The sequence below is a fragment of the Schistocerca cancellata genome, chromosome 1 (genome assembly GCF_023864275.1).
Source record: "Schistocerca cancellata isolate TAMUIC-IGC-003103 chromosome 1, iqSchCanc2.1, whole genome shotgun sequence".
NCBI classification, from domain to species: Eukaryota; Metazoa; Arthropoda; class Insecta; order Orthoptera; family Acrididae; genus Schistocerca; species Schistocerca cancellata.
Window position 1 is genome coordinate 338876526 of NC_064626.1, and position 23059 is coordinate 338899584.

The window sequence follows — 23059 nt, forward strand, 5'->3', positions numbered from 1 at the left end:
CATTAGTTTGGAATTATAAAAATCGGAAGTGGATATGTACATTTACATACCTTAAAACCTTTTTGTTGTAAAACCTTTTTGTTGTAAGTACTAGATGTCAAGTGGATAAAAATGAGCCCATTATAAAAGGTTTGTCATCGCTAAAATATACATACTGCTCACAGATGCTTGTCACATCATGATGACACTGTATACAATAGAAAATCTGTTTATGGTTCCTGACATATTCTAATCAGTGCGAATCCACCTCAAATGGCGTATAAGGTACAATTGCCAGGTATTATTGCAAAGATAACATTTATAAAGTGTGTTGCAGTCACTAGACGGCTCTTACACCGGACCATCAGAACCGTTTAATAGATCGTAGATACTTCTCTTTTGCTTTAGTGAATGACCTATAAGAATAGTAAGGATTACAAAATTGTACATTACTAAGAAATGAAATACGCATTTAGTTTTTGCAGTCCTCCTTTACACTTTCTTACTACTGCACACGTCATAGGAAAATGAAGGTGTTAACTGTGGAATAGTTCACCAAACATACCACCAGATTCGGGAGGGAGACACCGGGAAACACGTACCCTGGGCAACGAGAAAGCAGTGCCCAAGCTCAGTAGACAGAAAACGTATAGAACTCTCCTTGGGTAGACAGACCTTTGCTTCAAAAACGTACTGTACATAGAAGCAAGTCATACTCTGAACAACCCAACATAACATGCATGTGCACTCCCTTACAAACCAAAAGATGACAGCTAAGTCCGTTGACACCGGTTGTCTTCAATAAAGAAATATTTTCTGCGATTTTGACTGATGAATAATTTTTTACAACGATGAAGTTGTCATCGAGAGCACGTTAAATTATAACATCCCTTGGTAAGACACACAATTCTCCTAGCTGCTGTAATTACGTTTACGCTGTATTCATGAGCCCCTATGGGTATTAAAAGCCTGTAAAGCGTCACTCCTCACTCCTCTTACACTCCCTCACCAATCAAACAAGCACGGTTCCAGACTGCAGCGACTAGAACCCATCGCCCACAACTGCGGGTGCGCAGTAATATTTGACCATGAACGGCACCTGTGCAATGCCTGCAATCCCTTGCAAGAGTCAGTCTTGCTCTGAACAGAGTTCTGTGTAGTTGTGAGTGCGTTATGTCGGAGCAAAATGATTCGAACGTGGGCAAACGGTTGGTGCTCGCATGGTAGGGGTTTGCGTAACCATGGTATCTGAAGTGTTTGGTGTTTCAAGAGATTTCTATAGCTATAGGGAAAACGGAAAAACGTCAACAGCTAAGTTACAACGCAGACGTAGGTGTGTGTTGAACCATCGCGACAGACGGTCATTGAAATCGATTGAGAGGAATAACAAGAGGACGGGTGCTACAAAAATCACAGCAAAACTGAACGTCGAACTCGCGAGCTTTAAGAACCAAAAAAACACAAAGGAAGCTCCAAAAGTAGCAAAGAGCAGGGCGCGCTGCAATTCCAGAACCAATCGTCTGTGATGCAAATTTTCGTAACAAGAATACGTAGTGCCACAAAGCATGGAGCAATGGAAGAAAGTTATTTGGTTGGATGAGTCTGGAAAGTCGCATTACTGCGTAGGATTATGTAACCATTTTCGATTATAAGTCCATCCCACGGTTCAGTGTTCGTACACCAGTGGTGATGGGGGACTGATGACCTCCGATGTTAAGTCCCATAATGCTCAGAGCCATTTGACCAGTGGTGATGTTGTGTTCTAAGACGACAGGGCACCTGTTCACATAGCTCGTAACGGGCAGGACTAATTTGGTGAGCCCAACAGTGAACTGTCGCATTTAGTCATCACTGTCACCAAATTTTTGAGCCTTTGTGTTCTCGTTTGGAGAGAAGAGTGTGTGACCGCTATCCACCACCATCATTAGAACCTGGCCGTGCCACTATTGTGCAGGAAGAATGACATAAGATTCACTTGAGGTCATCCGAGACGAGTGGAAGGTGTTTTAAATGCCAACGTATTCCCTGCACCGTGTTAGGCATAGTAATGTGTTGCGTTTTTGGTTTTCCTATAGTACTGTCCAGCCCCTGTAACTCTCTGCACAAAATCACGTTTTCAGCTGCAGTCAGTCAATTGATACAAAACTGTTACTTTAAGCCCGTCTAGAAGGTTCTCCGCTGTTTTAATTCGTTTGTCGGACATTTTATCATTGAAGTAGTATATCTCGTCATAGTTTGACGCCAGCTGTTTCTGACACCAACCAAGCGATATGTCCACAGTGGTGTGTGAAACTGGATTCGCACACGGGAGGACGCCGTTTAAACCCCAACCGCCCGTCCAGACTGAGTTTTTCCGCGAATTCCCTCAAAACTCCATCATGTAAATACCGGGATGACTTCTTTCTTTAAAAGGTGCGGCCGATTGACTTACCATCCTTACACTTTACGAGTTTGAAGTCCGTTACCAATCTCGTAGTCGTCGACGAGACGCTATAACCCATTCTTACATCTTTATTCCTGACTGTGACTGTACCTAAAAAGTCATATGCAGCTGCAAGATCCATACTCTTAGAGTGCTAGATGGCATATTAATTCTTTCTCTTGGTTTATATTGAATTTGAAAAGGCTAAGCCTTGTTGTTGTTGTGGTCTTCAGTCCTGAGACTCATTTGATGCAGCTCTCCATGCTGCTCTATCCTGTGCAAGCTTCTTCATCTCCCAGTACTTACTGCAACCTACATCCTTCTGAATCTGTTTAGTGTTTTCATCTCTTGGTCTCCCTCTACGATTTTTATCCTCCACGCTGCCCTCCAATGCTAAATTTCTGATCCCTTTATGCCTCAGAACATGTCCTACCAACCGGTCCCTTCTTCTAGTCAAGTTGTACCACAAACTCCACTTCTCTCCTATTCTGTTCAATACCTCCTCATTAGTTACGTGATCTACCCATCTAATATTCAGCATTCTTCTGTAGCACCACATTTCGAAAGCTTCTATCCCTTTCTTGTCCAAACTATTTATCGTCCATGTTTCACTTCTATACATGGCTACACTCCATACAAATACTTTCAGAAACGACTTCCTGACACTTAAATCTATATTCGATGTTAACAAATTTCTCTTCTTCAGAAACGCTTTCCTTGTCATTGCCAATCTACATTTTATATCCTCTCTACTTCGACCATCAACAGTTATTTTGCTCCCCAAATAGCAAAACTCCTTTACTACTTTAAGTGTCTCATTTCCTAATCTAATTCCCTCAGCATCACCCGACTTAATTTGACTACATTCCATGATCCTCGTTTTGCTTTTGTTGATGTTCATCTTATATCCTCCTTTCAAGACACTGTCCATTCCGTTCAACTGCTCTTCCAAGTCTTTTGCTGTCTCTGACAGAATTGCAATGTCATCGGCGAACCTCAAAGTTTTTATTTCTTCTCCATGGATTTTAAGACCTACTCCGAATTTTTCTTTCGTTTTCTTTACTGCTTGCTCAATATACAGATTGAATAACATTGGGGAGAGGCTATAACCCTGTCTCACTCCCTTCCCAACCACTGCTTCCCTTTCATGCCCCTCGTCTCTTATAACTGCCATCTGGTTTCTGTACAAATTGTAAATAGCCTTTCGCTCCCTGTATTTTACCCCTGCCACCTTTAGAATTTGAAAGAGAGTATTCCAGTCAACATTGGCAAAAGCTTTCTCTAAGTCTACAAATGCTAGAAACGTAGGTTTGCCTTTCCTTAATCTTTCTTCTAAAATAAGGCGTAAGGTCAGTATTGCCTCACGTGTTCCAACATTTCTACGGAATACAAACTTCTAGCAGTTTTTCTGTTCGTCTCGAAAGAATTCGCGTTAGTATTTTGCAACTGTGAGTTATTAAACTGATAGTTCGGTAATTTTCACATCTGACAACAACAGATTTCTTTGGGATGGGAAGTATTATATTCTTCTTGAAGTCTGAGGGAGTTTTACCTGTCTCATACATCTTGCTCACCAGATGGTAGAGTTTTGTCGTGACTGGCTCTCCCAAGGCCGTCAGTAGTTCTAATGGAATGTTGTATACTCCCGGGGTCTTGTTTCGACTCAGGTCTTTCAGTGCTCTGTCAAACTCTTCACGCAGTATCGTATCTCCCATTTCATCTTCATCTACTACCTCTTCCATTTCCATAATATTGTCCTCAAGTACATCGCCCCTTGTATAGACCCTCTATTCCACCTTTCTGCTTTCCTTTCTTTGCTTAGAACTGTGTTTCTATCTGAGCTCTTGATATTCATGCAAGTGGTTTTCTTTTCTCCAAGGGTCTCTTTAATTTTCTTGTAGGCAGTATCTATCTTACCCCTAGTGAGGTAAGCCTCTACATCCTTACATATGTCCTCTAGCCATCCCTGTTTAGAAGTTTTGCATTACCTGTCGATCTCATTTTTGAGACGTTTGTATTCCTTTTTGCCTGCTTCATTTACTGCATTTTTATATTTTCTCCTTTCATCAATGAAATTCAATATTTCTTCTGTTACCCAAGGATTTCTACCAGCCCTCGTCTTTTTACCTACTTGATCGTCTGCTGCATTCACTATTTCATCCCTCAAAGCTACCCATTCTTCTTATACTGTATCTCTTTCCCCCATTCCTGTCAATTGTTCCCTTATGCTCTCCCTGAAACTCTCTACAACCGCTGATTTAGTCAGTTTATCCAGGTCCCATCTCCTTAAATTCCCACCTTTTTGCAGTTTCTTCAGTTTTAATCTACAGTTCATAACCAATAGATTGTGGTCAGAGTCCACATCTGCGCCTGGAAATGTCTTACAATTTAAAATCTGGTTCCTAAATCTCTGTCTTACCATTATATAATCTATCTGATACCTCCTAGTATCTCCAGGGTTCTTCCATATATACAACCTTCTTTCATGATTCTTGAACCAAGTGTTAGCTATGATTAATTTATGCTCTGCGCAAAATTCTATCAGACGGCTTCCTCTTTCATTTCTTACCCCCAATCCGTATTCACCTACTATGTTTCCTTCTCTTCCTTTTCCTACTGTCGAATTCCAGTCACCCATGACTATTAAATTTTCGTCTCCCTTCACTACCTGAATAATTTCTTTATCTCATCATACATTTCATCAATTTCTTCATCATCTGCAGAGCTAGTTGGCATATAAACTTGTACTACTGTAGTAGGCGTGGGCTTCGTGTCTATCTTGGCTACGGAAATGCGTTCACTATTTTCCTTTTTTAATTCATTATTAAACCTACTCCTGCATTACCCCTATTTGATTTTGTATGTATAACCCTGTATTCACCTGACGAAAAGTCTTGTTCCTCCTGCCACCGAACTTCACTAATTCCCACTATATCTAACTTTAACCTATCCATTTCCCTTTTTAAATTTTCTAATCTAGCTGCCTGATTAAGGCATCTGACATTCCACTCTCCGATCCGTAGAACGCCAGTTTTCTTTCTCCTGATAACGACGTCCTCCTGAGTAGTCCCCGCCCGGAGATCCGAATGGGGGACTATTTTACCTCCGGAATATTTTACCCATGAGAACGCCATCATCATTTAATAGTACAGTAAAGCTGCTTGCCCTCGGGAAAAATTACGGCTATAGTTTCCCCTTGCTTTCAGCCGTTCGCAGCACCAGCAAAGCAAGGCAGTTTTGGTTATTGTTACAAGGCCAGATCTGTCAATCATCCAGACTGTTGCTCCTGCAACTACTGAAAAGGCTGCTGCCCCTCTTCAGGAACCACACGTTGGTTGGCCTCTCAACTGTACCCCTCCGTTGTCGTTGCACCTACGGTACGGCCATCTGTATCTCTGAGGCACGCAAGCCTCCCCACCAACGGCAAGGTCCATGGTTCATGGGGGGGGGGGGGGCTAAGCCTTAACGTCAAGGAATCTAAGTACATCTTCTTATCTACAAGGCGATTACATTGGGTTTGGAACCTTGCGTTATCTACAAGTAAGTATCCACGGTACAAATTTTTAAATTTTATCCCCGTAGCATGCTCTGTTCAAAACGGCTCTGAACACTACGGGACTTAACTTCCGAGGTCATCAGTACCCTAGAATTTAGAACTACATAAACCTAACTAACCTAAGGACGTCACACACATCCATGCCCGGGGCAGGATTCGAACCTGCGACCGTATCGGTGGTGCGGTTCCAGACTGTAAAGCCTAGAACCGTTCGGCCACCCCGGCCAGCAGCATGCTCTGTGCCAAAAACTTGTAACTCTTCTAGTCTTTTTGAAAATACTGCATTGATTTTCGAATAGCCTCTTAGCCTCTTCTGCATCAGTTTAAATTGTGAGTTTATTCTTTTTTGCAACCAGTGCATATGTCAGTGCTCCGATATTACCTTGACTGGAAAACCTGCTCACACCTAGTCCCTTTCGTTCTACACATTCAATTACATTATGTTCGTATGTTAATGAACACTGATCTTTGGGCTGCTTAAATGAGGTAAATTATTCACATATCTTTACGTCAGAATGATTTCCAAGCCACTCTTCCATTATTCTAACGTAACGACACACTCACACATTCTTCAACATTTCTTTTTAATTCCAGAAGCACTTTATTCTCGGGGGCATTGGCTCGGTCGTCCCACCCTAGTTACGTCCCTGCTATTATCACTGGATTCTTTCCTTAATTATGTGGTGATTTTTTTCTCCATACTCTCTTACAGTGAACAACATATGGCAACGGGACGCCATTGTCAACACTACAGAGGATCTGCATCGGCTGTTGCTTAGCAACAGTTTGAGATGAGGCGACAGGTCAGCAACATGAATGTAGCCGACCCCAGTCAGAAATCCTAAGAAAATCTTGAAATGCAGTAAGAGCTCGGAACAACGATAGCATGGTAAAGGTAAGCCATTAACTGACAATTTTGTTCTGCCCGTCTGTGGCACACAAAAACAGGCATCAAATCGATTGCTCCTTTCCGTAGACGCAAAACGTAAATTCTCACATATATGTGTTGCTTTAATGAATATGGAGATCTTCGACACTGCAACTTTATTCAGAGTAATTTGATTTTGCAAACCAGTCATCTAGACAATATCAAGGTACTTCTGAGACAGATTGTGTTGGAACAGCATATATTTTATAAATACTGTAATCACATGAATCTGAATACTACAAATCATTCATTCTCTTTCGATGTATCCTCGACAGGTGATCTCCAAATTAGTTAATGTAACTTTGTTCGACTAGTTGGGTGCATCATCATAGCGCTTCAAACACACGTTTCCTTGTATAAATCATAAGAAATGAGAAACTTGAAGAACTTCTAACGATTACAAGCAAATTTCAAATATTAAACCATAGTCTTTCAAAAAATTAATTTACCTTTTAACTCATAGGTGTCTCATAAACGGGGTCAAAATACTATTTGAAGGTGTCGCTTCTCCTATAGTTAAATATTGTGAGCCAGCTTTTATCTTTGCTCCAGCGCAGTTCGTAACCTCAACCCCAGTACAGCGCTTCCCGTCAGCCAAGTACTGAGTCGGCAGTGGCTGCTGGAATTCGAAAGCGCTAATATCTCATTAGTCCAAAAAGTTTTGAGACTGGATTAATAAACAAAATAGAGAAAAATTAAGATAGTGGTTTCAGTACTTCAGATGCTCCATATAGCCTCCTCCCACTTGAATACAGCGCACAGAACGTTGATACAACCGTGTGTAACTTTAGAAAAGTCTTTGTTTAGGATGTTGTTCAACTCGCGCATGTCACTGGTTTGAATGTTTGATACGTCGTCAAAGCGTTGACTCCGCATGTGGGGGACTGCGTTTTGCCGTGGGTTTCCAATGATCTTATCAAGCTATCTGACCCACGCCGAGTTTCCCAGAAAAAACTGCCCGCGTTCTGCATTTCAGTCTTGTGAATGCAGGCGTCTACGTGTTGTTTTTGTTTAGGAATGAAGGGGCGTGGGGAAATCTTTACACACATTTCTCTTCTTCACAACGTTCTGTCTTCGAATACTTGATTTAGAGATATTATTCTATCGCGATTTGTGACACAACAAAGCCGACACACGTCCACTACTTCACACTGCCCGCTCACAAATGACTGGACAAATGCACATCTGTTGTCTACAGTTGTTATTTCTACCTGCGACAGAGGTTACTGCAATGGAGTCGCTTATAAGCCAGCAATAAAATCAATCTCTGAACTTTTTGGGCGGACGGTGATTCTTCTTGCTGATATGATACTTTGTGAAATACACCTGACACTGTAGACGACATTGTCAAACATTGTGTTCCATCGATGGTAAGTAACTTGTACCAAGGAGTACCATTTGTCCATGAGCTTTTACGCCATTGCGTACCGATTCGTTTGATAGAAGAATGAATCGGTCACTCTGAGAAGTCGCTCGCAATAGTGGATGATGGGAGTAACTGTTTCGATAGAAGTCAAAAGATAGTCTATGACTTCAGAATGATATCTACTGGTTTGTGGTCGCTACCAGGCCTACCATAAGACGTGTTTATTGAACGTACCATCAAATTTAAACCATTTCCAATTCACTTACATGTAACATTTGTAAGACCTACCGTATTATGTCTGCTTTTCCTTATGGGTTCATAGAGCCCCTAAACAAAGATTTGTCAGCTAGCTTGGTTAAATAATTCCCAAATCTTTACGTCAGAATGATTACCAAAATTGGCTTTGATTATTTTAATATAGGACGCATCTTGATATATCTGTTTTACTAATTTTCCCTTTCTAATTCTTCCTTTTCTTTGTTTCGTTTATTCCTTTTGGGCACCAGTAGCTCATCGTCCTCTCGACAACTCCGGGGCAATGCCCTGGTTGCGCCAGCCTACTTACGCCCCTAATGGTGGACCCTTTGGTACTTCAGGGAGGCTTTTGAATACTATTTCAGGTGTCGCATGCTGTCAGTAGATTTGAGAACTACAGGGAAGTTTTTAGAATAAAAGATGGTTCCTCGGACACGTAATGTCAACTAGCGGAATGAGGTCTAAAGAAGGATTTAACTAAGTCATAATGCTCAGCCGTGGTTGACACCGTTCGAAGCGCGTCACAGAAACAGTATGAAAAACAACAGTAAGAACTTTGTAAGGGGATAGGATTGAACGTCAGTTGGTAAGCGCCCAAGGTGGCATTGGGGAAGAAAAGCATACATAAGGAGAACAATTTATTTTCGCAATAACTGCGCAATAAAACTACGTTGGAGGCAAGAGTAAGGCCATTATTTCAAGAGATGGTAGAACGGTACTTCAAAGTTTTCTCACGTCTCGTAAGGTCAACGGCGGCGAAATATATTGCACAGAACTGAAAATAAAGATAAAAGACTTAAGGGGAACGGTAAGTCTTGATAAATACAGAAAGAGAAATGGACCGGGATATCGCAAGCGCAAAGAATCGAGAAAAAAGTAGAACGACCGCGAGCTGCTACGTAAACCAGAAAGTTCTCACTATCAAAAATTTCTCTGGTGTTGGAGTGTTAATTTTCGAAACCGATTGTTCGGATGATAGACTTGTATTGAAGTTAAATACGTTGAAATGTGCCTTCCAGTGACAGAAAAATTACTCCGAAGGAAAAATCTTCCAGGCATGCGACATTTAAGCATGTGAATAAGTCAAAATCTTCGCGTGCACGTTTTTGCCGCGTCATGAAAGCGCATTCCGAAAGCGATGGATTGTTTCTCTTTATCTGAGTAGTTGCTACAAAATAGTTAATTTTTTAATAAAGTTAATTTTTTCGGACTTCGTCTCATACTAAGGCAGTTTATTTCTTTAATACGAGAACGATTAACAAACAAAGTCAACATGAAGCTTCAATCGTTTCGTCATTGAACCGAGACGGTTGAAAACTTATTGAAAATGGTCTCCTGTAAACACGAGAGTTTACAATTTTGATTAGATAATGGCAAATAAATGGGTATTTCAGATATTTTTACAAAGTCCTTTTTATTCAAATGTTTCAGTAATCATTCAAAAACAGCTTACGTGAGCTAAGCTTACAATATGCTACCACAGAAGACGAAGCCATAGAGAATCAAGGGACATAAATCTCATTCCGACAAAACAAGGATAGTGACATTTACTTGTTTTTAAAAGATAAATGATAAAGACAAAAGCAGCATCTTAGAATGCAGAAACTAATCTCTGCCTTTACATTTTCTTCACACTGCGTAATTGAGGAATACACAGTGAGTTTTATATATTTTCATGGTTAAAAAAATCTCTTCTTCAACGGACGGTAAGAAAACCATAGAAGAATAAACTTAAGCAGTTGAAAACTACTGCTGCATATATAGTATACGAGTGCAAACGGAACGTAACTCTAAGGTAAACTCTTTACCAGAAAGTGAAACTGTTATACAGAGACATGTACTTAGGCTTGTAGCAACTATTTTCTTGAAAGACTAAAATTATATTAGATACAACAGCTGAAAAATTTACTACGGATGATCGAACATGTCGGATGTAGAATGCATGCGGAGACGAACCGGTAAGCATAGAATAGGAAGAAATCAATACTGTCAACCCTCCTTCCCCAAATACAATAGTCGCCCTATTTTGGAGTATCCAAATCGGCCCGTTTTTCTGCGACGCCCTGTATAAAGTAAACGGAAAAATTCAACTGGTTAAAATGGTCTAAGTTATCGTACAGCTCTAACACTTTTGCTCCGTATCATGAGACTAGTTGAATCGACTTGCATTCTGGACGACATATGTGGGAGATGACATTCCTGGACACTCACAGAGACTAAATTGGTTTCTTCAATTACTATGCGCAGCCACTCATCATGCGTCAAACGCTGCTACTCACCATTGATTTTGTCCATTAGAATTTTTTTTAAATCACGCGACTTTGAAAACACTGTATTTGTTTACAAATGTGTTTTCTGCTACCCGTCATGTTTTTCTTTTATTCATATTTTACACGACGCATTTCGGGGAATGATTCTCATTTTGAAGTGTGTATTTCTTTGTGCTGTGCTCTTTTCATTTAATGTTTTCGAGGTGTGAAGTTCTGCTTTTCTTTCTTGATTTTACTGTAATACATAAAAAACGCGCAATTTTAGTCAGTTAAGATTTCTTCCAAATATCGCAATTACATATAAAAATCGATAACTTACTACACATTACGTGTTTTCCACATATTGCAATAAAATCAACAAAACAAAGCAGAACCTCACACCTCGAAAACAGTACGTAAAAATGGTATTATACAAAGAAACACACACTTGAAAATGGGAATCATTTCCCGAAACATGTCGCGCAAAATATGAATAAAAGAAAATCGTGTCTGGTAGCAGAAAAGTTGTTTATGAACACACCAGTGCTCTTCACCAGTTTTTTTCCGATAAAGATGTGCACGTCTTGCAGAAGATCGTGAGGCTAATAATTTATCTCTACCTATATTCATCTTTACGTCAAGAATCCGTTGGCGTTGCAGTGTGAAATATCTGCCCTCCCGGAATTTATCTCATTGTATTAGATTTTAATTTTGTAGAGCCATATAGGGCGACGAGGCTGGCATGTTACGTGGCAACAATCGGGAAAGATACGGAGACTGTCTCTAGTGGCAGGAACTGACAGTACGACATCGCAACAGTAAGTGCAGGAGATAGTTAAGAATGTGATTCGTCTTTAGATGTGAGTGGTACGCTGCTAGTGGAAGACAAATGATGTGTAACATTCAGTGCGGGTGGAAGGGAAGGACGAAAGGAAAAGGGTCTATACAGTGAGTCTCAAACCTATAGAGTCAAAATTATACAGACGGCAGAGGATCGAGAAGTAAGTGTTTCCAGCTACACTTTCAAAGGTTAGAAATGAATATATCAGACGGTATAAGATATTGAGCTAATAATAAATGCTATGCATCAGTTAGCAAGCAGCTTATGTTTCGTGACTATCGTTAGAGATGTGTACCGGGTGAAGTTGAACACTTTTCACATATATAACTGGTAGTCGAAGATGGTCATCGGTGGTTAAAACAAACACTATCACATCAAAAATATCCGGACACCTAGTAATGGAGGTTAACATGAAATACGTCCACCCTTTGCCTTCATGACGGCTTGAACTCTGCTGTGTACAGTTTCTATGAGGTGTCTCAATGACTGTTAAGGAAAGGTAGTGTCCTCTTCCTCATGGGCGGAAGCCAGGGCAGGTAGTGATGATGGACACTGCGATCTTGAGCTGCGGCGGCGGAGTTACTTGTTGCGCCTACAGTAAACAATTAAACAATCCACTAACTTTGCACTGATCTCTTCTTCTTCTTCTGCAGCTCACTTGCTCATTCCTGATCTGTTGGAAAACAATTTTTCTCGACTGGATAAGCTGTAGTAGGACGAACCAGTAGCATTATTTCTATCTAAGGGTTGCGTAAAATGTTTGTCTAGTTTCAGGGCAACTGTGTTGTCAAGTAAGACATAGTTTATGAATGAAAACTTCAATGTAATGTTACTCATTTGATACAAAAATACTATTAAGCTCGTGCTAGTCTGAAGCTGCAGTATCGGCATTCATACGCAATCACAGTCACTCGTAATAACAAGCTTACGATATCCAACAGATTCTGTTACCGATAAGTTTACGTACGGGCGTCCCGTATTTCCGAATGCTCCTTCAAATATTCCGCCGCTCGATACCTTTGAACGTTCAGTTCTTGATCCCGACATGCCATGTTGAGTTCAATTATTCAAAAAGTCGCAAAAGTCACAGAAAATCCTGAATTTGCAATATCGATTTTATAATTCACTCGTAAGCGCTTTCCAAAGCTCCGCGATCAGCCTTAACTCATAAATCCGCAGAACTACTATGTCTTTTCAGAGCCCTTAATACAGGAGTCCCACCGTAACGATGGCTGGGCTCCGAATGAATTCTATACTCCATATCGGATTTCTCCAGTCTGGAAAATACGCCCGAATTTACTGTCTTCTGATTGGCAGCCAATCCACTATAAAAATTAAGTCACGCTATCCCACGCCTTTTACACTGGACCAGGCCAAACTTGACAGCTTTTCAGAGCCATTGCTTCAATGAACAATTGTTAAAACTCAGTAGTAACAGTTTATTTCCCTCTTTATCTGAATTAACTATCGTTGTATGTTTCTTGTTTCCCAAGCACCATAAACTTGCGACTAGTATGTTACTAATTTCCCCTTCACTTGTAGCTCACACACGTTGTCAAGATACAGTTTGCACGCTAACATATAGTCCTTTAAGGGGCTTGACGATATCCGTTTATCACATAATTTCGCATTTATGTCTTCATTCACATTAATTATAGGAGATATTAGATCAGCAATAATTAACAGAACTCACAACATTAACAGCAGATGATTAATATTTATAAGAACACTCTGATTTGTAAGCTCATGATTTCAATGGCTCTATGACACTGTCGTTTCTCGGCTGGACATCTCGAATGGACATTTCACGGATGGAAGTATTGACAACTACTGGAGCACAAGAGCACATCTGTCACGAGACAACACTGACATGTCAGATGTATTAAACTACTTGCTACCGCAGTACGTCTGTAGGCGTGATGCATCCCTACTCCACAAAGCAAAGTCGATGTTGTAATTCATCGCTTCTATTGGATTAAGGTCGTACATTTGGGCGGGTCGGTCCTTTTCAAAATGTTATTGTCCGCAAACCATTGCCTCACAGATGTTGATAAAGACAGTCATCATCTCCGAATTGTTCCTCTATTGTACACAGTAAGGAGGCTGTCCTATGTGGCCTGTCCTTCTGCACTTAGCATTTTCTTAAGGACAATGAGACACACCCTAACCGCGAAAAATTCCCCCATACTGCAAAACCTCCTCCTCAATACTTCACTGTTGCACCACTCATCATGGGGGATTCTCCAGGAGTTCGCCGAACCCTGACCCTTCCATTGGATTGCCACAGGATACAGCGAGATTCGCCACTCCAAATCACTCGTTTACAGTGACCCATTGTCCATTGGCATCGCTGTTTACGCTGCCTCAAGCTTCGTTTAGTACTGAGTATAGAAGTGTATGACTTACAAGGAGCTGCTCAAGCATTGTACACGATTCTTTTTAACTCTCTTCTCCACATAGTCCTAGCTGGGCTGCTGATGGCACTTTGTAACTCGCAAGTGATTCCTTTTGTAGATTTCATGTGATTTCTTACAAATAGCATCTGCAACGTTTGACAATCCCTGTCCTTCAGTACAGGATACCTGTCTGGTTTTGAGTTAGCTGTGGTTGTTACTTCACTTTTCCGCTTCACAATCAAATAACCAAAAATCGACTCGAGAAGCTTTAGAACGGTGGAATCGTTCCTGATGAATTTGTTACTCATGTGACATCTAATGACCAGCCCACGTTAGTAGTCACTGAACTCTCCTGACTGAGTCAGTCAACTATTACTGACTCTCTGCTGTCAACTCAGCACTCCCCGTCTTCTTTTGCGCTGGTGGTTCCGCTTCTCGTGACATCTACTAATGAAATCCGCGTTACATGATTGTGCCCAGATACAGTTGATCGCACGGTGTATTAATCAGCTTGACATAACAGTCGGGGAGACAGGTTTGATCAATTAGTCTGACTATAAGCTTGTCATGCCACACCTGATCGTATGGCTTTTCTATATCTAGGAAAACTCCAACTGCGGAGTTCCGTCTATCCAGATTGAGCTGTATGGACTCTGTGACCCGAAGCAGCTGAAACTCCACCGATAACCGTCGCTGGAAGCCAAACTGTTGGTGGCGAATGATGTTATTTCCTTCAAGATAGTCTTTGAGACGCTGTTGCAGAATCCGTTCCAATATTTTGCCGAGTGTGGGCAACAGACTAATCGGGCAACGTTGGTTTTTTTCCTCTTTTGGGAATAGGGAGCTTCTTCACCGTCTTCCAATCTGCAGGGAAATAGCCGTCGAGTAAGCAACTGTTGATAATTCGAGTTAAAAGAACGATGGCCTTTCGCAGAATATGCTTAAGATCGGGGTTGGTTACAGAGTCCTAGCCAGGCGCCGAGTTGTTCGTCTTCCTGATGAGTTTTCTAACTTCAGTGGGAGTGCTAAGAGCAGTCCTCTGTTGTGTTAGGAGTCGGCGAAAGTCGACGATTTGCTGTCGGATACGAACCTCCTCCCTTGCATCCTCTGCATCCTGTGGGGGCGGAGCTGTCTTGTGGTGTTTATATACGTCGGCATACAATTCAGCTCGGCCAAGAGAGTCGTATATGAGGCTATCGGGGCCGCGTATTGCTCTCTTTGGGGGTCTCGGTTGGCGTAGTGCCCTAACAAGTTTCCTCTCTTCCCTAGTCTGGAGAAATATTTCGTCCATCTTTGTTTCCCAGAGGTACTGCCCCCATTCTACAGATCGGCGGCGTAGCTCCCGGGACAGACGATGCATCAGCCGTCTATCTTCTGGATGTCTGTGTCGTTGCCATCGTTTTATGTGAGTAGTCCGGCGACGCTTGATGTCTGTGAGATGAGCACGGAATGTTTCAAATTGATGCTCATGACGAAAGATATCAGTCGCTGCACGTCTTGCTGATTGTTGGATTTTAGCTGTCAAAATTGCCACAGCAATGTCAATTTCCGGAACTGTAGAGACTATTTGGGTCGGTCGGAAGTTACTGTTAAGGTATGTCGCAAAGAGATCCCCGTCAATAGCTCTGGAGCTTTGTGGTGGTACTGGGAGGCCGCCACCCTCTAGAAGTCCGAGAACTAGTAGATGATCAGTGGACAGGTCCTGGATGGTCTTGAGCTGTAGGTTTGCAGCTTTATTTTTAATAATAGTTATATCGAGAAAGTCAGCCTCCCAGACGGCGAAATCAGGGATGCGTGTCGGCTCCCATGGCCCATAGATGTTGACTTGAAGATCGTAAAGTAGTTGTCCCTTTCGGTTGGCCCTCCGTGAATGCCAAGCTCCATGTTTGGAGTTAAGGTCTCCTCCCAGCAAGACTTTATAAAATCGGTCGAAGACAGCATGAAGATCCCTGCCACCAGAGTGACGTTTCCTATTGCCGTGATGATTTTCTGATGATGCTGTGGTGTACGGGAAGGTGTCGTCGTTGAGTGACTGTAGGAGGATACAAGATGACTTGGACAGGATTTGTGATTAGTGTAAAGAAAGGCAGCTAACTCTAAATATAGATAAATGTAAATTAACGCAGATGAATAGGAAAAAGAATCCTGTAAAGTTTGAATACTCCATTAGTAGTGCAGCGCTTGACACAGTCACGTCGATTAAATATTTGGGCGTAACATTGCAGAGCGATATGAAGTGGGACAAGCATGTAATGGCAGTTCTGGGGAAGGCCGATAGTCGTCTTCGGTTCATTGATAGAATTTTGCGAAGATATGGTTCATCTGTAAAGGAGACCGCTTATAAAACACTAATACGACCTATTCTTGAGTACTGCTCGAGCGTTTGGGATCCCTATCAGGTCGGATTGAGGGAGGACATAGAAGCAATTCAGAGGCGGGCTGCTAGATTTGTTACTGGTAGGTTTGATCATCACGCGAGTGTTACGGAAATGCTTCAGGAACTCGGGTGGGAGTGGCTAGAGGAAAGGAGGCGTTCTTTTCGTGAATTGCTACTGAGGAAATTTAGAGAACCAGCATTTGAGGCTGACTGCAGTACAATTTTACTGCCGCCAACTTACATTTCGCAGAAAGACCGGAAAGATGAGATAAGAGAGATTAGGTCTCGTACAGAGGCATATAGACAGTCATTTTTCCCTCGTTCTGTTTGGGAGTGAAACAGGGAGAGAAGAAGCTAGTTGTGGTACGACGTACCCTTCGCCACGCACCGTATGGTGGATTGCGGAGTATGTATGTAGATGTATTGGTAGTCTAAATCATCGCAGCTCGTCGTTTCTGAGGCTTCGCGTCTTTTATCGAGTTTCTCCGATAGTGCCGTTTGTGTCGCACGAGGACGAAATCATCCGTTTCTGCAAGGCTGTTGTCTCTTTCCAGTGGTTGTAGCGTTGCTCTTGGGGGACGAAAAGAAAAAGAATTGTTATTTTATATTTTTTTTTAGAAAAATGTCGAAAAAGTGAATATTTTGGTGGGCCACTTCGCAACAGAATCAGAGATCGATTACACTATTATAATAACATACGTTGAGCATTAAATACCTGAATAAGAGCAGCATATTGATATATATATTTGAGATCGTTCGGAGGAAAGTCAGTTACAAGAAACTATATGTTTTCTTATTGAAAAACAAAAAACATTTACCATATTCACTCAATATTTTCACATAGAATATAAAATACAGTTGCGGAACGCAGCAAGTCCGCGTCCGCCTTTCGTAGAATACAAACAGTAAAAGGTGAGGCGCCAAAAGTCTCATTTGTCTTGAAACAACAGAATTCTTTTTTATACCATTAATCAATACATCGATTTACAGGCACCGCGCTAGAACGGAAAAGATAAAAAATTATAGATTCTGTCGCTGCTATGCGATGGTTCAATTCTTTTACTTTACAATTGTTCGAAAACTTTAGGCCATCAGGCATTTACTATTGAGCGTATATTAATGTTTGTGAGGCGAAAAGTACTAATATTACACTGCCTCCCATGAGGAGGGAAGGAATACCGAAGGTATTACTCTCATCCTCATGCCCGTTGGAATATTTGTAATTTTCGGGTGTAACATACAGGTTATTAAAAGTTTCATTTCACATTCATTCCATAATAAAAGAATTAACGTTTCAGTTTGTAATTATTGATGGTGGATCGTTGTGAATTTGTTCTGTGTTTCTATCAGTGTTTGCATGGATTCAGTCTTTCTTGATGATTCTTAAAATTAAGGCCATAAGTACACGTATTTACAAAACTTATAAGAAAATAGAGACACACTACATTTTTCATCGTTGCAAAAGTAATTTGACTATCACAACTGGTACACAACTTTCTGTTTTTACTGTATTCATTATATTGTCATCGTCTTGTCGATTGATTGCCTTGTCCGTTGTCGCACTTAATTATACATTTATTTTCGTCGCACATACACTATTTATGATAGACTTGGATTGTAGAGCGGCCACTGGTGATGGCTTCGACAAGGAAGTCCACATCTTTCACTTTCAGGGCTCGAGTGTGGCTTCCGAAATATTTCACATATGAAACAGATAAAATATATTAGAATAGCTTACAAAACTAATTTTATATACATGTGGGATGGGATATAGGAAGGGTCGGATCCTTTGACGTATTTTCGTGTGCTTATTTTCATTCGTATCGTGACCTCTCGTTAAAGTTTACATTTCAACAATGTTCAGAGGTGAACTTGTGACTCATCTCTGTGTATAATCGGTCAGTATGCTAATTACGCAAACTACTCTATCTTAGAGTCTCTCAGAAGGTTTATGATACATACAAAAATGTTTTCAGTATTGGGTGTGAATGTTTTTGCTACAGAATGTGGCGCACAGCAACTGTGTTGGCGGTTGAACGTTCACATTATTTCGTCACATGGTGGCTGTCCGCCTCCACTGTTGGGAGCATTCTTGAAATTCAGTCCGTGCGCGCGCACGTGACCGGAGCTTACTTGCAGAGCGTTGATTTCGCGTTTGAGGTGCAGTGCGTCGCTTTTGCTCGGCGGATCGTGGCTTTGAGCTTTTTAAATTGCTGGAGGGAGCTTCTGCCACCGAAACTGCCTCACATCACTTCCTGTCCTCAATCCAGTTACGGATTCACAGGTAAGTGGTAGCTACCGCTGCAACTGCATGTGTGGAATGACACTGATTATTACACACTGCACACATCAATGAATTTTTTACACACATGGTGCAGTAGAATACTGCCACTGAAAATCGTCGAACTATAAAACTTCTCTTGCACTGTGGTGAGCGTCTGCGTGAACGGCGCATTAAAAGAAATTCTCGTTTCATAACATCACACGGTGTTTACAAGTTGATTTACATACTAATATTTACAAGAGTTCATTAAAATCGAGAAATAAACTAATTGACCACTTTGAATCAGAATTAGTCTTTTTTTTATTTATGCCTTCGGTCACAGGTAAGCTGTTATAAGTGTTTGTCTTTAAAGAAAGTTCGAGGACAGATTTGAAAATAGCAAATCCGCCTCTGGATTTCGTGTAGAAATACATACAGTCGAAAAACAAAAGTAGGAAAAGCGGGCCTACTCGCGGATCATCGACAGAATTTAAATTACTCCTCAACCATGTCGATAATTTAATTTACTTTGCGCATTACAAAAGCAATATGCGCGTCGTGAACCTACTCATTTTTATACGTAGTGCCTCACTTCCCAAGCACACGTGCATCTTTACAAGTTGACCCTGCGGAGTGGATAGGATCAAGGATCTTAAAGGATTTGCACTTAGGAGAGGGATTCAATAATCACAGAGAAAACAATAAATATTGCAGTGCGCACTTAAAATAAAATCTATCACTTCAAGCATTTATATCTAATATGTATCTTGCTGCAGCTTGCTTACTACTCTTTGTTCATTTCTTAGACTAAGTCAAGTTTATGTATTACGCATTTGGGTATTAATTATCATTTGTATATATAAGCCTCTCACTAGAGTGTTGTTGTTTGCTGCTGTCGCGACCTGTGAAGCTTGGGCGAGATTCTTATTCTATTTGCTGCTAGCTTGTGAATTTGCAGTATCGCTAATGCTCAATAGTACCGTGAAGTTGCCATAATAAACCATGTTTCTCATATGTTCTTTTACTCAGCTTGTTTATAGTCTGGACTCATCTTACTTTGCGTTATATAATAAACTTCCTTTTTATTCCATCACGCTTTTACTTAAGGTTAACGACAGGCCTTTTTAGAACAATTGCACTTCGATATCAATCTGTTCATGCTTAATCGTAGGTACCTGTTTACTTCAAAGAGATTTTATTTTATCTCTGGCACAGCACTGTGCTGGAACTTACAAGTTAAATCTACTGACTGTTTTGCGCTAACAGGTGGTGCCTTATTTACGTCACATTTGAAAATAGGGAATAGCCTCATGGAATCGAATCTTTTCACACTACTTTCCTCTTTTGTCTGGACGTTAAAGTATTTCCTTTTAAAACAGGTCATTAATTTGTCCTCAGTTAAATTTCACTTACTAATACTAAGCACATATAATCATCATTTTCATATTACTATTTAGCGAGAGAAGTGCGTTATTCGCTCCTTCCTGCTCATTCTCAAATTACTATTTAGCGAGAGAAGTGCATTATTCGCTCCTTCCTCTTTCCTCATTTTAGTACCTCGGGGCTAATTAATACCTTTCGAGTACATCATTTTTCTTACATACTAACTTATAACTGAAATTGAAAATCGCCTCTAGGACATGTCCTCCTGTTTACATAAAGATTATTCATGTAAATACTTGTCTACAACTTATTCTGTATTTTATTTTCCAGACGCGTTGTTTTAATACATAAGGTTTCCTTTTAGCGCTGGTTAACGTCCGTAGTCAGTTCAGTTCAGTTCTTGTTACTCATTGGTTAATCCTGATCTCCAATACCTTAGAATTTTCCTACAGCTTAAATTGACTTAATTCCTGGAGTTATAAAATTTTCTTAAATCGTGATGGTGGAACAATTCTTTGATTTTATTCGTGGCAGGGTCAGCTAACAAATAGCTACCAATGTGTGGTTTCCTCATTACCACGAAGGGACCTTGATAAATGTGTTGCCACTTACGATTCTTCTTTAACAACAGGGATGGTTTAAAGTGAGTCCTGACTATTACCTTTTCTCCTTCTTTGAAATCTATAACTCTGTTTACCTTCTTATCAAATGCCTTTTTTCGGAGGTTAGCATACGTTGCCAATGATATGAGAGCTTGCCTGATTTTTGCGTCTAGGTCCAATTCGTTGTCTTGTAACTTTGGAAGGGGGTCTATTCACTCATTCCTTTCTTTTGATCTTGACATTAACTCATGTGGCGTGAATCCGGTCGACAGATGAGGAAGGTGGTTTACAATCTGTTCGAAAGGTGTTACGAAGATTGTTTATTCGGAATGTACGTCCTTATAAATCTGTAAATTCTTTGAAGATTGGATTCGATTGCGGTCGAAACAGGGATATCAAAATTTGTTTGATTCCATGGCGAGCAAGAAATGCACGCCACGGGCGTGATGTGAAATTTGAAGCATTATCAGACAAGATTGATTCTGGAACCCCGAATCGTGGGAAATAATCATTTTCAATGTGACGAATTATCGGATGTGCACAAGAAGATTTCACTACGTACAGTCTTATGTGCTTAGAAAAATTGTCCAGGATTGCTACTAAGTATTCAACGCCTCCCCTACCGGTGGGTAGTGGACCTGCCAGATCAATACTAAGAAGCTTGTTTGGCCTTTCAGCAATTATTGGATTTAGTGGGATGGAAGTGGATATGTTTAAGGATTTTGCCTTTTGACAGATGACACAGTTTCTCAATAATTTATGGATTCTCTGATGTAGATTCAGAACATAACAGTAAGTCGAGATTTTCCTTTTACATTTTTCTGGTCCGTAGTGACCACATGAAATGTGAGTGTACCACAGAATATGTTCAATGAAATTTCGAGGGATGCAAACACACCATCTCTCAGATGACTCAGACGTCTTATGAAATAGCACTTGGTTATGAACTTTATAAAACTTGGACAACTTGTGGGCTGGATTTTCGTGAAGAATTTGTGTAACCTTTTTCCATTTTGGATCTGTATTTTGAAGAATCTGAATCTGCCTACATAACTGAAGAAAATACTTTCTGTGAATTGGATCTTTCATTAACAAAACTTTATAATTAGACATTTGTTCCACCAGTTCGCTGGTTTCTGGTAAGCCCTCAGGTGAGCGAGAAAGTGTGTCTGCTATAACATTATCTTTACCTTTTATATATATAATGCCAAAGTCATATTCCTGCAGGAGTAAGACGGGGGTGTTGCAACTTGCATGAAAGGAGGAATGATAAGGCTTGATGGTCTGAATAGACTTTAATTTTTCTTCCATAGATATAATAGTTAAATCGCCTAAAATCCCATACTACGCGAGTGCCTCCAACTCCATAACCGAATAAGACTTTTCACACTCAGATAACACTCGACTCGCAAAGCTGATCACTTGGATTCGCTCGTGTCCATTTACTAACTGAATCTGGAAAAGACAAGCGCCGATACCCACAAAAGAAGCGTCTGCAGTAATGCAAAATTCCTTATCCATCTGAGGATGATGGAGAATGTTACTGCCCGCATCTCGTGGTCGTGCGGTAGCGTTCTCGCTTCCCACGCCCGGGTTCCCGGGTTCGATTCCCGGCGGGGTCAGGGATTTTCTCTGCCTCGTGATGGCTGGGTGTTGTGTGCTGTCCTTAGGTTAGTTAGGTTTAAGTAGTTCTAAGTTCTGGGGGACTTATGACCACAGCAGTTGAGTCCCATAGTGCTCCGAGCCATTTGAACCATTTTTGAGAATGTTACTGTTAACCAGACTGTCTTTAATTTTCTGAAATCCGTCTTGGCATTCCGGCGTCCAATTCCAATGTGAATTCTTTTTTAAAAGGTTGTGAAGAGCGGGATTGTTCAATACCTGATTGGGAACAAAACGTCTGAAAAATGACGTAAGACCGATAAATCCTTTCAGTTGACTTTTTGTAACAGGGGTTGGAAAGTTTTTTTATAGCAGTCAATTTTTCCGGGTCAGGTTTAATTCCTTCAGGGGTGATGATGTGTCCTAAAAATTTAATTTCACTTTTTCCAAACTTGGATTTCTTAAGATTTGCTGTAACACCATACTCTCTGAACCGTTGAAATACCTTTTGCAGAAGGGCTACATGATCTTCCCAATTTTTCGATGCTACAAGAACGTCATCCACATAGGCTGTTACCTCACATAAAAGTTCAGGACCTAGTAGATAGTCAAGGGCAGAAATAAAAATTCCGGAACTCACATTTAGTCCAAACGGTACAACTTTTGAAATGGTAAGATCTACCTGCAAATATAAATGCAGTGTACTTTCTAGACTCCTGCCCAAGTTTTACTTGCAGATAACTGCTTTTCAAATCAAGGGTGCTCAAATACTTAACTCCATGAAACTTCTGCAGATGCTCTTCAAGAGCCTCTGGTCACGTTCTTATGGGTACTATAATT